Consider the following 14,273-nt stretch of genomic DNA (forward strand, 5'->3'; position numbering starts at 1 on the left):
CAAGGTTCATTTGAAGCCCATGCAGAAGTGAGGACCTTTGGTAATCCCACTGGTCTTTCTCAAACTTTTCCAGCTCTACTGCCCTTTCTGAATGGGCAAACAAAAGTACAGAAAATACACAGCATAAGTATCTCTTTCAATATATACAGGGATTATATGTTGCATCTTGTTGACTGCTCTTCCCAAATGGAGATCTTATTTTAGAAATCTGTAGAAAAGATGAGTTACTTCTGACCTTAGTTCTTTACAGAGTATTTACTTGAAAATACATAAGTCTTTCTAGAAACATTTCCTTCATATAAGCATGATATACAATAATGCAGGCTTGTAGGATATTTTTGGTTAGAAGATCATAAATCCTATGAAAAACAGTTCAACTTAACTAAAGGTAGGTCTGTATATGACGATCCCATTTGGTACAGTCAATTTATCAAATTTCATCACTGGAATTATTTTAAAGGAAGAAGTAGGTTATGAAGAACATAAGCTTCTCTCTGCTGCCCATGGAGATTTAAAGCTTTTCATTTTTTCTTCCTTCTGCCTTTGTTTCAAAGAAAAGTGTTTTTATGTGTTATCCTTAGTTAAAGTGTTTAAATGAAGAAATAAAAGTGTTTGCATGCATTACCTATTAACAACCTTCAGAAGGTTCAGATTACTCTGTGCCTGGATTTTTGTTCTTCAGTAAGCCATTTACTTGTTTCGTTGATAATGTGAGTTACACTGCAAATACACTACATTTTGCATTACTGCATTTTTTACTGATTTAGTTCAAATCACTGGCTAGTTTTGCATTGTTCCCTTCCAAAATAAATACACTGATATCAACATTTTGTGGGACTGTGTAGTTATTGCTGTCAATGGTAAGCTAATAGTTCATACAAAAATGCAAAACTGTAATTCTTTGTTGAAACATAAACTTAATACATCACATTTTTAAGGCTTAGGGAATTACCTCCTGCTCAACCTTTCAGTAGATGCAAATTAGCTCAATTTTTTAGGAGTGTCACTCTTTTCTTTGTTCAGATGTTAATACTGTATCTGTGATCTCTGTGATTATTTGGTTTAAAAATATGAAATGAAATATGAAAAATAGGGCATTTCTGAACAGTCAAGCCACAGAACAGTCATGGTATATTGTTGGCCAGTTGCTCAACTAACCTTTTTTGTTCCAGTAACACATATTTTCCATTTGGTTTTCTCCAGTATCTCTGAGGCATCATTTTGTTTGTTGTTGTTATTATCTATCCATCCATCTATTTATTTATTTATTTAATTTTTCCTCTTCCAAATTCCCATGTCTTTCAGTTATATGGTCAGAAATTTGCCTGTGATGAAAAAGTGGTGTTTCACATCTAGATATACAGTATGGGTAGGATTAAAATATATGTACTTTAACAGGAACATCTTCTCTAAGTGTTAGCATGACTTATTGTCATGTCCTCAGGGCAAAGAAGCTTAAATAAGATTGGTATGTAGTGGTAGATTTATTATCGTAATTCTTTTCCATATTCATCTCAAAATGAGTATCTGACAGACACGTCATTTTTCTAAAAGGGGTTTTTGGACACAGGCATAAAATAAACTCATAACTAGAATGGATAAAATAAGAATATAATAAAACTTCAGATTAAAATATATAAATAAATAAATGGAGCCAAACGTTCTGGGAGACTTTTCTAATAGATTATTTGAAGACCAAAGGCGAATGTGACAACAAAGCTTCCCACTCATGATTCAACCCAAAATATAAAGTCATATTATACAAAGTTAAATTTCAGTCCAATTTCTTGATACTGGAGCTATCACACAAGCTTTAGATAAGCTTAAAGTGACCATTCTTCAAAACAGAGACACAAAACCCAATGAGGTCTTATCATCAACTTGCAACACCTAAACTAACCCAGATACACAAATCTCTGTAACTACTGCTACAGGAACACTTGAAACTGAAACACAGACTTAAAATATTGAACAAAGCTAACCTTTTAACATATGCTTTAATCCATTTCTAACCACCATAATCCTAAAACCTCTGCTTTACACCAACGCAACAATAATATAGGTAAATAATTATTCTTCTTAATCTGGTTGTCTGAAGATCTGATTCATTCATAGGAGCTTTGGATAAACATCTAGAGAGCTGGGCCCAGAGTGAGATTAAACTGGAATTCTAAGCCATTTGGCACACACCCATCTGTATTGGAAATTTCTGGAATAGTTTCATTTAACTTGAGAAAACAGGTAAAAGATGGCATTACTTTCATTTATAGAAATTTCTTCCTTCAAAGCAAAAAGCCATGTAAATAATGAGTTCATGTTTGTTTCCAAATAAATAAACCAATAAATAAATAGAAAATAATGTTAGATTACATTTCTTTTAATTAATTTTATTTTTTTTTGTGTAGATGTCACACTCACAGTGTACAATAGCCCTGACAATGGCTCTCAACTGAAGAATTTTAGAATTTTTAACTAATATTAATGTCTATGTCTCCATGACCATTGGTCAAAAGACCTATTTTCTTTCAATTTGCCCTCCCAGAAGGCTGAATATCATCCAGATGTGATTTTGTGATTTGAAAGTTAAGTTGTTTCATTAAGGACTGTGTTATGTGTAAGACTATAAGTCCTGCTGAAAACACAGCCCCACATTAACAAACTTGCACAGCTTCTGAATCAAGGCTGACTAGTGTTATTTTTGTCACTTAAATAATGTGGGGCTGTGTCATGTCTTATGAATACAATGGTGATATTCATGCCAGTGCACTCCTTTTGGCAGGAAAGTTCTATGAAAAAAATCTTGTGGTGCTGCTTGAACAAATGCATATTAATGGTCTGATCAATAAGAAAATATTGATATCAGAAATGAGAGAGAACACTCTAAAAATTATGCCTAGACTATAGACATACAGATGCACATGCACATGGACATACAAATACCATCCAGAAGTATGTTTCTTTCCTGCAAATATAAATAAAATTGTGAATATAAAGAGCATTAAAGCAAGAATTTAGCAAAGGTGCAAAAATTAAGGATAGAGATTTAGTGTTGCTTTTGTGAATTTAGGCTCCAGTCCAGTTAAGCACTTAAGCATATGCAGAACATCATATATGTGAGAGACATTAATACTTACTGCTTGAAGTTATGCATGTGTTTAAGTGCTTAGCTGGATTTGGGCCTTTCTGCAGTTTAGCTTTAGCATGCCTTTTGTTTGTTTTTCAATTACCTTTATATTGCCTTTCGGAGTAGTATTATTAGGAATAGTATTATGTAATAATTTTAATATACTGCATTTATTATAAAAAATATAATTATAGATGTTATTTACTGTGTGCCTATTTAGAAATAGAGATAGATTCAGAGCTTTTCTGTGGGTATACATCCATCCCAGGATAATATCTGAAAAATAATTCAGATCATTCACTTCATATTGCCTACTCTAACTACTACTCTGTGATGCCTTTCTTTCCTGTGAAACTTTTAAACAGGTTCAAAATTTCATCCCAAATTTGGCAAGCTATATTGAATCTGAGGCCATGTCAAGGTCTGAAAATTCTCAGTCAACTATTAAAAATATATTTCCACTTCTGCTTTTCCTGGGTTTAAGTTGGAACTAGAAGTGGAACTCCTGAAATTACATCAGAGCATGTGCCAAGTGCTTTATGAATATAACTTTTTAAAGTCAGGAGGCAGTTCCTATTGTGATTTGTCAACAGTTCTAAATAATACCTGTTGACAGATAGTAAAAGCATGACACAACCTGAGGAGGCTGTGCAGGTGGGCAAAAGATAGGTTTCAGGGCACTTTACCAGCGCTGCTCTGAATCACTCCGGTGACTCATTGCAGTTGGGAGGGCTGTGAAGTGTGACTGCATTAGGCCCCAAGTGTTATTACTGCAGCCTTCAGGAGAGCAGACATTTGTACCACCTGAGGATTTACTTGCTCTGAAACAGTCTTTGTGTAGCTGGAGTTAGGGTTCTGCAATAGTTGCTCACAAAAAATGAGCCACAGGTTGACGATAAGTGTGGAACACAGCTTTTCTTTAAGTCCTATAGATTGTGCGTGCTGCACATTGAACTGTGATGAACAGAATTCCTATATTTTCAAAATATCCAGGAAGAATGTAAAGAACTATAGCATTTAAGAATGAAAGAGCAGGGACCAATCCTGCCCACCCACACTCTGGGGTAGTTACAGGGTTGGATCTCAATGCAGACCATGGAAAGAAATACTTCAATCAAGGACATAAATGAAATGTTTGAAATGGCTCCTGCTCACTGTCTTTCAGGCATTCAAAAATCTATTCTGAGGATGGCTAAAATGCTTGGCAGAGGAACCATAGGTGGTGTGGTTCTTGGCAGGGGTGGATAAATGAGGGACACCAGAAACCATGAAACCATCACTATCATATGAAATTAGAGACCACTGCAAACTCTGCCACCATTTTCTGCAGCATGTATGAAATATGCTTTCTCTCACATATTTGTATAGCAAGGTGATGATATTGAGGGAGCTCATCCACACTGTGCTGTTGGAAAGGCTCAGGCACAGCTCACACCCCTTTCCTTGGTGACTTCTCAAGCTTCTCTTGCCCTTGGTCTTCCTGGCGTTGTGTTGCAGTCTTTCTCCTGTTTGCTCCTGACCCCAACATGCTGCCTGACTTCCTAACCTCACTTTGGCCCTGTTTCATCACCTGTTTTACCAAATGTGCATGGTGACATGGTCTTTTGCCTGATACTTGCTATCATCTCATGATGTTCCTCTGGGAAAAGAAAAAGATATTTCTCCAAACAGACTGAGCTGGAGGAGCTAAAGTACATGGTTGCTGAAGCCAGAGCTAGTTCCCAAACTGCTTGTTTTAACCAGCTTAAAACAAGTCATTCTGCACTGCTGTTTGAGCCATGTTTTCAGTCACTTGTTCTGACCCCTTCTCTGGGTGCTACATTTTTTGTCTCTAAAGTGTCAGCACACTCTTTGCTTGTTCCTGCAACATCTCTGTGTCCATTCATTCTTAAACCTGGAAACCACTTTTTGAGGGGGTAAATGAAGGGGAGGGCAATATCTTCCATCTTATTGCATCTCACAGCCCTTGGGTGCCCCATCCTTCTCCAATGCTAGGTGATAGACAAAGAACAGCGCAGCTTTGTAAGGGTGATATCTGTGTTGCTTACCACATCTGGAAGGTGGTGATCTACCAGGATCATGGGGATTGTAAAGAGAAAAGGAGGAAAGGGTTCTGATGGATACATTGCAATTCCCAGGCCAACCTGCTTCAAGCATCTGGAAATTCAGTAAGAGCAGTTTTCTTGTGGTATTTCTTCAGCTCAAGTTGGAGTGCTGTCTGGAAAAGGGAAAGTAATAAAGCTTATGCAAACATTCCAGTAATACAAAGAGAGGTTTGGTTCAACAGTAGTAATGAAAGGGGCATGTATTTGGGCTCTTATTTTATTCAGGTTTTCTTTCACTTTTTTTTACCAATTGAGTGTCAAGTGGCATACGTTTATTTGCCTGGTAAGAGTTTAAATAGTGATCACCTATTTTTTATTTTTTTTTCATAGCAGGTGCTCTTTAAACAATGGGAGATGATAGCGACTTTGTGTAATGTTAGATTTAGACACATTTGAGCCAGTGATCTAGGCATGAAAAATATTTGGTCCCTTTACCAGACAAGTAAGGCATTTAGTCTCTTAAATCTGTATACTATAGTCTTTTTCTGACTTCAAAGATTACTGATAGTTATCGGTTTATTCAACAAAAATAAGCAAATTATTCTTTTGGACATTTACAGTGGATCTAGCACTGGTGCATTGTACCTAAATTTACGCTATGGGACAATAAATCCAGCAACTGTTTTTGGTATGAACTTCAAGGCATACCACAGTGCACCTGAATATGATGTATCAAGTCAAAACCAAGCAGGGAATCTCTCCTGAAAGGGTCAAGGAACATATGTTTTTCTTCTAAGTGACATCCTGCATCATGGGCCAGAGGACAGCATCTTTGTGATTAATTAATTAAAAATGCAAGTCCTTTCTTGGTGCATTTGGTTTATTGTCCAAGTTCAAGGTATGATATTTATTGGCTTTGACGTCTGTGCTATTTCAAATCTTGGAGCAAGCTACATTCTCGACGACATTAAAATATTTCAAAACCATGGTTATAAATCAAAGCAAATGACAGTTCAGAAATAGGCGCAGATGAAATAGGTGTGTTGTTCTATCTTAGGCACAGCCCTTCATTATTTCCTTTCCACCGCAGCTGGCCAACTTGCTAATTTAATTGCTTTCCCCCCCCCCCCCCCCTTTTTTTTTTTCCTTTTTTTTTTTCCCTCTCCCCAAAGAGTAAAATCTATCAGAAAAACAATGTTGGTTTAAGGACCCCTCTCCAAAGCTAACAGACTGAGTGGGTTTCTTTTATGAAGGGAAAGTGACAGCTTAGTTGTAGAGCTCATGGTAGATTGGTGGGGCCAAAGCAGAGGCTTAAATGTTGACCTCCCATCTACATATGGATGCTTCTAGCTAAGTTAGCCTAAGGTGTCTCCTCTCTTCCCCTGTAGCCAGAGTTAATATTGGTCTGTTTTAATTATTAACACATAAAAAGGCACATCTAAACATATCATTTCTTGAAACTAAATAATGTCCATTTTTATCAGATCAGAAATAAGTGAGTATGGTTTCAGTCTATTTTATGCGCAATTAATCAATAAGCCTGAGCCTATCCATATATGGTAAGTCTAAAGATAAAGAAAGGCTAAAGAAAAAAAGACTTAAATTCAAACCACTGTAAAGATGCATATTGTTGTTCAGATGAATCATATTCCCACTTCTGAGGTTTGAAAATACATATTCATTCAGTGTTCAGTTTATTGCTCCTTAGCCTCTATGGAAATGGTTCTCCTCTAAAGACACTGGTTAGATAGATGCATATTACTCTTACAATTTTTAAGTTGCTTTTTATTCAGACATAAAGATCTCCATTCTTGTGAGACTTGTGTTCAGTTTCCATGCAAGAGAATTTCAAGGATGTTTTTCTACAACACCTAATGCAATACTTTCTCGGTTATTATCGGTTCTCAAGAGGCAGCTATTGCTATTCTTAACAATTAAATGTGGAAAACCAGGTTTTGAGATTATTTTAAAATTACCTCTTTGATAAGATCTTCCCCCCAAATTTCCCTTTTCCTGTTTTTCTTTACTGGATTGATGTTTCAGAAAGTGCTTAGGACTTATATGCTATCTTTGGAACATAAATGTGTTTACACAGTTTAAAGAACACTTTTTTTTTTTTTCTTTTTTTTTTTGGGGGGGGGGGTGGGGTTGGGGGTGGGTGGGTAGGGGGTTGTTTAAACACCTTTTTGTGTAATGAAGCTTCTTTCTGCTGGAAGTGTCATCCAAGGTAGGAGAGTAGGAGAGAGTGGGTACTCTTCATGAAAACTTTTACCTGTAAAAGCTAATATCAGTTCTTGGGAGAAGATGGAGAAGATATCTTTTGCAAGTTTAGACCCAGGATTAGAGGAGGAGTTCAGCTCCACTGTGAATAGGATTTCATTGGACTGCAAATGTATCACAAGCCCTGAGATTCATTTGACACATGAAGCATTTGTTATCCCCTTTGACTCTCTCCTCTTTCATGAATCTTCACCTAATGGTAGGAAAGATCAGGTTACATATTTAGGGTCTGAACAACAACCTAACAAACTCTCTGTGGCTTCATCAGACTTTGGATCAGTTCTTAAGTCCATATTCATCTTCCAGGCTTTAAAGTTTTCCTCAAAACTTTTGCCCCATCCAATTTGAAACAGCTAAGGCATCAGTACAATAATACATAAAAGAAAGGCACACACTGTTTAACCTAAATTGAACCAAAATCCCTTCAGCCTTCACCACTGATGCAGCATGTGTTGGAGTAAAAAATAAGATTGTGTCTGGAAATGGTGGAAAACATGCTTTTCTTAAAGGAATCAGGATTGCGTCAGTTAAAATTCAGTGAATAAAATCTCTGCTTGCCTTTAGGAATTTCTCTGTGATGCTGGAGCAAGAAGCTACAAACAGTAGCTGCCAACCTGGCTGGGATTCCTAGAGCAATCTCCTGAGATCAGTGCTCTGACAGGTCACATCTTCTGTCTGGCACCACCATTCTCTATTTTCATTAAGACTTTATTTTCCATTTTTTTCTTTGTTCTTCTTGCTTGATCCAAAAGAAACAAGAGGGCAGTAAAGCACAATTTTAGCTGAATATGAGTTTTATCATTTTACCACTGCATTACACCACTTACCAAGTATTTAGGTTCTGTTCTACTAGGAAAAAAACACATGTCAGGATTTAGAGGAAGGCTGTGCTAAGCTTTAGCACACAGACTATAAAGTGTACATGTGAATTATTATTCCTTCAGTTTAAGCAAATCCATATGACATTGTGACTTCATATAGTCTTCACCAGTTTTCAGTGGAAAACATGATTTTGTTTCAATTATTTGCCTCTTTATCCAAACTAGACTTTTTAACAGATCAAAAATAATCTTTAAGGTGAAAATTTCTTTGAAATTTTCATCTTCACGTAGTAAGATTTGAGACCAACTACTACAATCACAAATCAAGATTTGAGCCCAACTAATACTACAAATCAAGATTTGAGACCAACTACTACAATCACAAAGCTAAACAGAGTCTTAGAGCTAGGTCATGAAGGGACTTAACTCCACTGAGATCAATTTTTAATTCCTTTATCTTTTCTTGAGAGTGATCAACCTGATGGCACCCACACCTAAACCTTCACTTCCTCATCCTTCTTCTCATGGCCAGCCTGGAAGGCAGCCACTCTGCAGACTGCTGCTTTTCTGCCCATACTGAAATTCTTAGATTGAAACTGCACATGAGAATATGAAGGTGTTTACACTTAAATATTCAATTATAAGACTGACGTGGGCAATCTATTCCACAGCAACCATTATAATTGGAACGATGATGCATGGAGAAAGATGTATAGAAAAGTCTGTCTAACTGCTACTTGCTGCTGAAATGGAGTCCTCCTACTGTCTCATCCTGTCAGTGAGTTCCCACTATTATTATTATTATTATTATTATTATTTGAAAAGGAAAAGGCATTTTTTGGATCTTTTAGGTATGACCTGGTTCCAGAAGCCAAATTATCATGAAGCTATGCCTAAATAATAATAATAATAATAATAATAAATAATAATTTAAAAAAATCTGTCAATTATGTCCCAGAAACTGGGTCACTGTGGGATTAAACAAATTGCTGCCCTAAGGAAGGGTGTGGTGGGAAACCGAAGGGGTAAGGAAGAAAAAATGAGACTTGCTCATTTGATGGAAGCTTGATGTTAAGTCAGGTAAGTTATCCATGAAACTCTCCTTCCTCAGGGATATTCAACTCACATCCAAGTCAGTCTCTGCAGGCTGCCTGATATAAAGAATCAGGCAATGCCAAGGCATGCTTCATCTCATCCCGAAATACCAGTCTAAAGTGGGACATGTGATCTGTGCCAAAACAGTGCTTTTTGCTGCCTGCTGAATGCAAGGAATGCAGAGAATGACTTGGCTTAGATGTACCCTTCTGCCCTGACACCATCCAAAGCCCACCTGTAACATTTCGGATTACAATGAAGACCACAAAGTAGCTCAGGAGAGAGAAGGATTTTAATAAAATTATCTTAACACCACTGAACATCAGAGGTACTTTTGCAGTTAGTCTTGTACTTGGCCCAAATACTTGATGTTGTGGAGAGAGGGCCACAAGAGGACCGAGGACAGCTGTCTGTTGGAGCAGCCTTATCCGGCTCTGGCAATTCTTCTGCCAGTACAGGGGCAAGATCATCACTGAAGACTAGGCTATATCTTTCTGTACCACCCATGCCAGCTCCTTTGCTTGGCAGACTAACATGAATGGAAGGATGGGGAAAAACAAACAAACAAACAAACAGAAACCACAACACTAAGAGGCAACTGAGGCCATGCTCAGTTCATTCACCTCAAGTAAACTTCACAGGACAGAAGAGTACTGAGAAGTGTAACTTACTGACAGTTTCTTCCAGTCACAGGGCAAAAAAAGGCTGGAGTCCCAGACTTATTCCACATTCAGCAAACTAGTTCTTAGAACTGCAGTGACAGTGACAGAAATCCTATGACTTCTCATCTCCTCCTGTCAGAAGAAAAGGAAATTACTGCTTTAGAACAGGAAGGGAAATAATTTGCTCCTGAACTGGTCTGACAGTTACATGGTTGTGACTGTGTCTAAAGGATCAGATGGAAACTTCATAAGAAAAAAGACCACAGTGCTCCATAAATCATTAAAGAGTGTTGGGAGAGATTAATAGCATACAGAGTTTATCATTTGAAAGAAAACATCTAGTTTTATAGCCTTCCAACGTTTGGCCAGACTAGCTGGAGAAACAGGGCAGATGGAGAGAAATAGAAAGCTGTTATACAGGCAATATATGACAGTATTTTATGGAACAAATAGTAATACAAACCCAGAAAATCTGATACCATTCTGTGAGACAATTGCTGTATGAGAGACCACAGAATGAGACAATTACTGTGAACACCATGCCTTATGAATCATCCTTGCCAATAATAACATGGCATCAAGCACAAGTACCCACTCTTTCCATAAAAAATAAATAAAAAGAGCACAAACAATCAGCAAAGTAATGATAATAATTTGAAACCATAACTTACAGATGAGAAAGTATTTGCCACCCCTCAGCTCATCTGTAGCTATGAAAGATTGGTCCCAATGTTATGATCACTAGTAATTTACACAAGCTAAAATTAGCCAGAAAAATTTGCTTTACCTTACAAATATTTTTGAGACAGAAGACTTGCAATTCCCATGCTTCATCAAGACAAGCCCTTTTAAATACAATGTCTGACTACAGCCCAAATGTTGGTACTCTTAGCTACAGGGTGTTCTCCTGCTGTCTCTTATTTTGACCAGAAATTTCAATCTGGAGCAAAGAAAATAAGGCAAAGAGGCAAGGAGGGAATAATCTTTTACCAGTACACCCAGCTTCTGGATATTAGCAATTTAGAGGCAGAGTTTGAATGTGAATTAGCAGGTTTAATATTTCCTAGTGAGCCTAACCTTCCCAAATTTGTATAATCCCTCTTTTGATATTTTTGGCCTCAGCCACATTCTGTGGCCAGGAGTACATCAGTTAGTTAAGTGTCATGCAAAAAGTACTCCTTTTGTTTCTTTTAAACTTGATTTCTGATCTTTTCACTTAAGACAAGCATTCCTCATTTCATTTCTCTACACCTTTCACAGTTATTCTCCACCATGTCTTTTCTGTAACAAACTGTCTTTGCATGTGTAAAACTACAGAATGCATTCATACTTCTCACTGTTCTTGGCATTTGTCTGCAGTATTTAAAGTTCCATTTGACATTTTTCCCTGTGTTACTACAGATGTATGAATTACTTAAGACACGATAACTTTGTTTACTGGCAGGATGGTATTTTCTATACTGTTCTGATTTTCTTAATAATTTATAATTTAGTCCTTGCACTAATAAGGAAATAGTTTGGAATCAACATTTCTTTACCATCCTGCAAGGGGGGGAAATAAATAAATAAATAAATAAATAAATCTTATCAGTTCAGATTCTCTACTTTAAGCTTGTCTGAAAAAATGCCTTTCCTCAAAATACTACATTCCTGTAATGTTTCTGTCCCAAGTTAGACTAAGAAAAGCCATAATATATACCAGGTGCATTGTCTTACTATCTTAGATAAAATAAGTAAAAGGATTATGGTTGAAAAACATCAATGTCCTGGACAGGTTTATTTGCCTCAAATGAAATATAACATCTGGAAAAAAAAAAAATAATAATAAAATAAATGAATAACCATGGGTGATGAATATGCATGCTTTTTGCAAAGGAAAATATGTTTTATTTAAGGAAGGGGTCATGTGTATTTAAAAAGATCATCTAAGGTTACCTGTTCTGGAATTACAGAGAATGTTGCTCTATGGAAAAGCAGTGATCCCACTTAGGTGTTGTCAGCACAGCACAGTTGGCTCCCACTGATCCAAGAGCAAGCAAATCTCAGTTATGCTTATATTTTCAGTGTATCCCAAACCAGAAAATATCCATTAGCCATGAAAATCAAACAGAAGCTCAGAAAAGGATATTCTTCTTCAATTCAAATGAATGTTAATCCAGTGTATTTGATCTGATTCTCTGATAAATAAAAGTTTATTTTTTATCACAAATGAGCTTCAGGGTTGTATTACATGCACTGGAGTTTTGAAACACCCTCTTTTCTCTTTGTCAAGGTTCAGAGAAGACTTTTATTCGGTGGGCAAAATACAGTAGGGAAAAATATGTTCCCATTTTGGCTGCTAAAGAAGCAGAACAAAAGCCTAGCTTTATTCTGAAGTGTGAACTGTCTGCACTGTTCAGGCAGGCTGCTGTGCAGGTTTTGTAGATATTCTATAACTAATTTATCAGATCTTTAATGCCAAGCAGCAATTTGGGTGTACCTCAACAGACGCTGAGAATACATTGGCTGAATCCAATGTATAACTAACAAATTCAGAGTTAGAAAGAGAGCTATTTTTATGAATAGATATTTGTGTCAGCATACTCATTTTTTTAACATCTCTCTCATTTTAGACATGCTTTGATTCATATAATAATTAGAGTCTGAGAGTGGTAAAGGATAGACATGGTAAAACTGAACAGCTCAAACCTGTAACTGTCAGAACAGCTCAAATTTAGATCGGCTTTTCCACATTGAGGACTATGGGTGTATGTTCTCTAAAAAATATCTTTCCGCTTGAAAATGAAGTCTAATAGTTGTTCTGGCCAAGGAGAAAGAATATGTGTTATATCAGTGCAATGGCAGTTCTGCAACTCCATACGCAACGTGATACCATGACAATAAAATTATGGGGAGATTGTTGCTCACGCTGTGCCATGCATGGTGCTTCCTGGATCACACCCTTTCCTCTGTCTGTCTCATCTCCCCTTTTCCAGCTCTGCCTCCCCATAGCTCACCATGACAGCCCATCCACTTTGGCAGGGGAAGGACACCACTGCTCTGGCATCTTCTAATCCATGCGAGACCATTTCCCAGATGAGCAGAGCTTCAACCTCCTCATGGAGCCAGTGGGAGCTACAGGTTTCATGAGGCTGGGTACTGTGAGGGAGTTCTTCCATAGCTCTCAGTGGTGGAGAGACAAAGGAGTCCCTGCATACCCAGTGTCACCCTTCACAAAGGGAGAGAGAACAGACTCGCAGTAACATTTAATTAACCAAGAAGAGACTAGCTACTAACAGAAAGAGCAAGGAAGAGCACTAATCATAGCCACTTTCCTCCAAGCTCCAATAAAACCATGTCCAAAAGTTGGCAGGGTACTTTCTTAGTTTCAGAATCACAAATGATTTAAATGATCTGAATTCTTCAGCTTAAACTGTGTGGTTCAATTATATTTGGATTGTTTTGTCTACAATAGATTTTGTTAACATAGTGTTCATTTAATAGAGCTTCTGATTTATATTCTTTTAAAATAAACAGTTCTGCTTAGGACTTACAACAATATGCCAAATGCCTGAAGCTGCTACTTCAGTCTCTAAAATCTCAGCTGTAACACACACACACACACACACAAATGTAATGGAATATTAGAACAACTGAAACTATCAAAGTTATGGGAGATACCAGTAACTAAAATCAAATGAGGTACTTACTTTTCACAAATTTTAAAAGTGTTCACAGGGTGTTTTCTTGGTTTGTCAGTAATAGAAGCTTCCTCAGGACAAACAGGACTTCACGTGTCTTGACACTTTCATTCTGCACAGGCTTCTCAGACACTGTTACATTCATCTAAGATAGACACTGGTTAAAACTAATGTGCAAATATTACCAACTATCCATTGCTCATGTGAGAGAGCCTGAAACACACAAATTTCATTAACAGTGATCCTTCATTTCAGCAGTACAAGTAAAATTACATTTGGAAGATATCAGCTTTAATCCTGAGAAGTTCTGCAGAGTTTGAATTTATATTCACAGTCCCTAAACAGCAAGCAATTTCAGGAAGACTGCAGAACTGTTTTCTCAACAATTAAGTGATCTCCAGGGATCATCATCTGACTTTAGTGATCACACAGGTGGATTTTACATTGTAAGCAGATACTAGAAAAGTATCTTCTGCTTCTCCACTCTGTTCCCCTCTTTAGAATATAAAATAACAATAGAAGTCCTAGGTCCTAATATCCTGACTCAAATGATGGAGATTACAAAG

At 37.0% G+C, this 14,273-nt stretch overlaps 1 long non-coding RNA gene across 1 annotated transcript; it reads right to left on the minus strand.

Annotated features, from left to right (window-relative positions):
- Positions 1-1,796: 1,796 nt before the first annotated feature.
- Positions 1,797-13,939, minus strand: LOC118163398. Its single transcript, XR_004749027.1, has 3 exons — positions 13,717-13,939; positions 10,037-10,159; positions 1,797-5,342 (listed from the first exon to the last, which is right to left on the minus strand). It is a non-coding gene; the product is annotated as an uncharacterized LOC118163398 (long non-coding RNA).
- Between the last annotated feature and the right edge of the window lie 334 nt (positions 13,940-14,273).

This window comes from Oxyura jamaicensis, chromosome 3 (assembly GCF_011077185.1).
Source record: "Oxyura jamaicensis isolate SHBP4307 breed ruddy duck chromosome 3, BPBGC_Ojam_1.0, whole genome shotgun sequence".
Lineage (NCBI taxonomy): Eukaryota > Metazoa > Chordata > Aves > Anseriformes > Anatidae > Oxyura > Oxyura jamaicensis.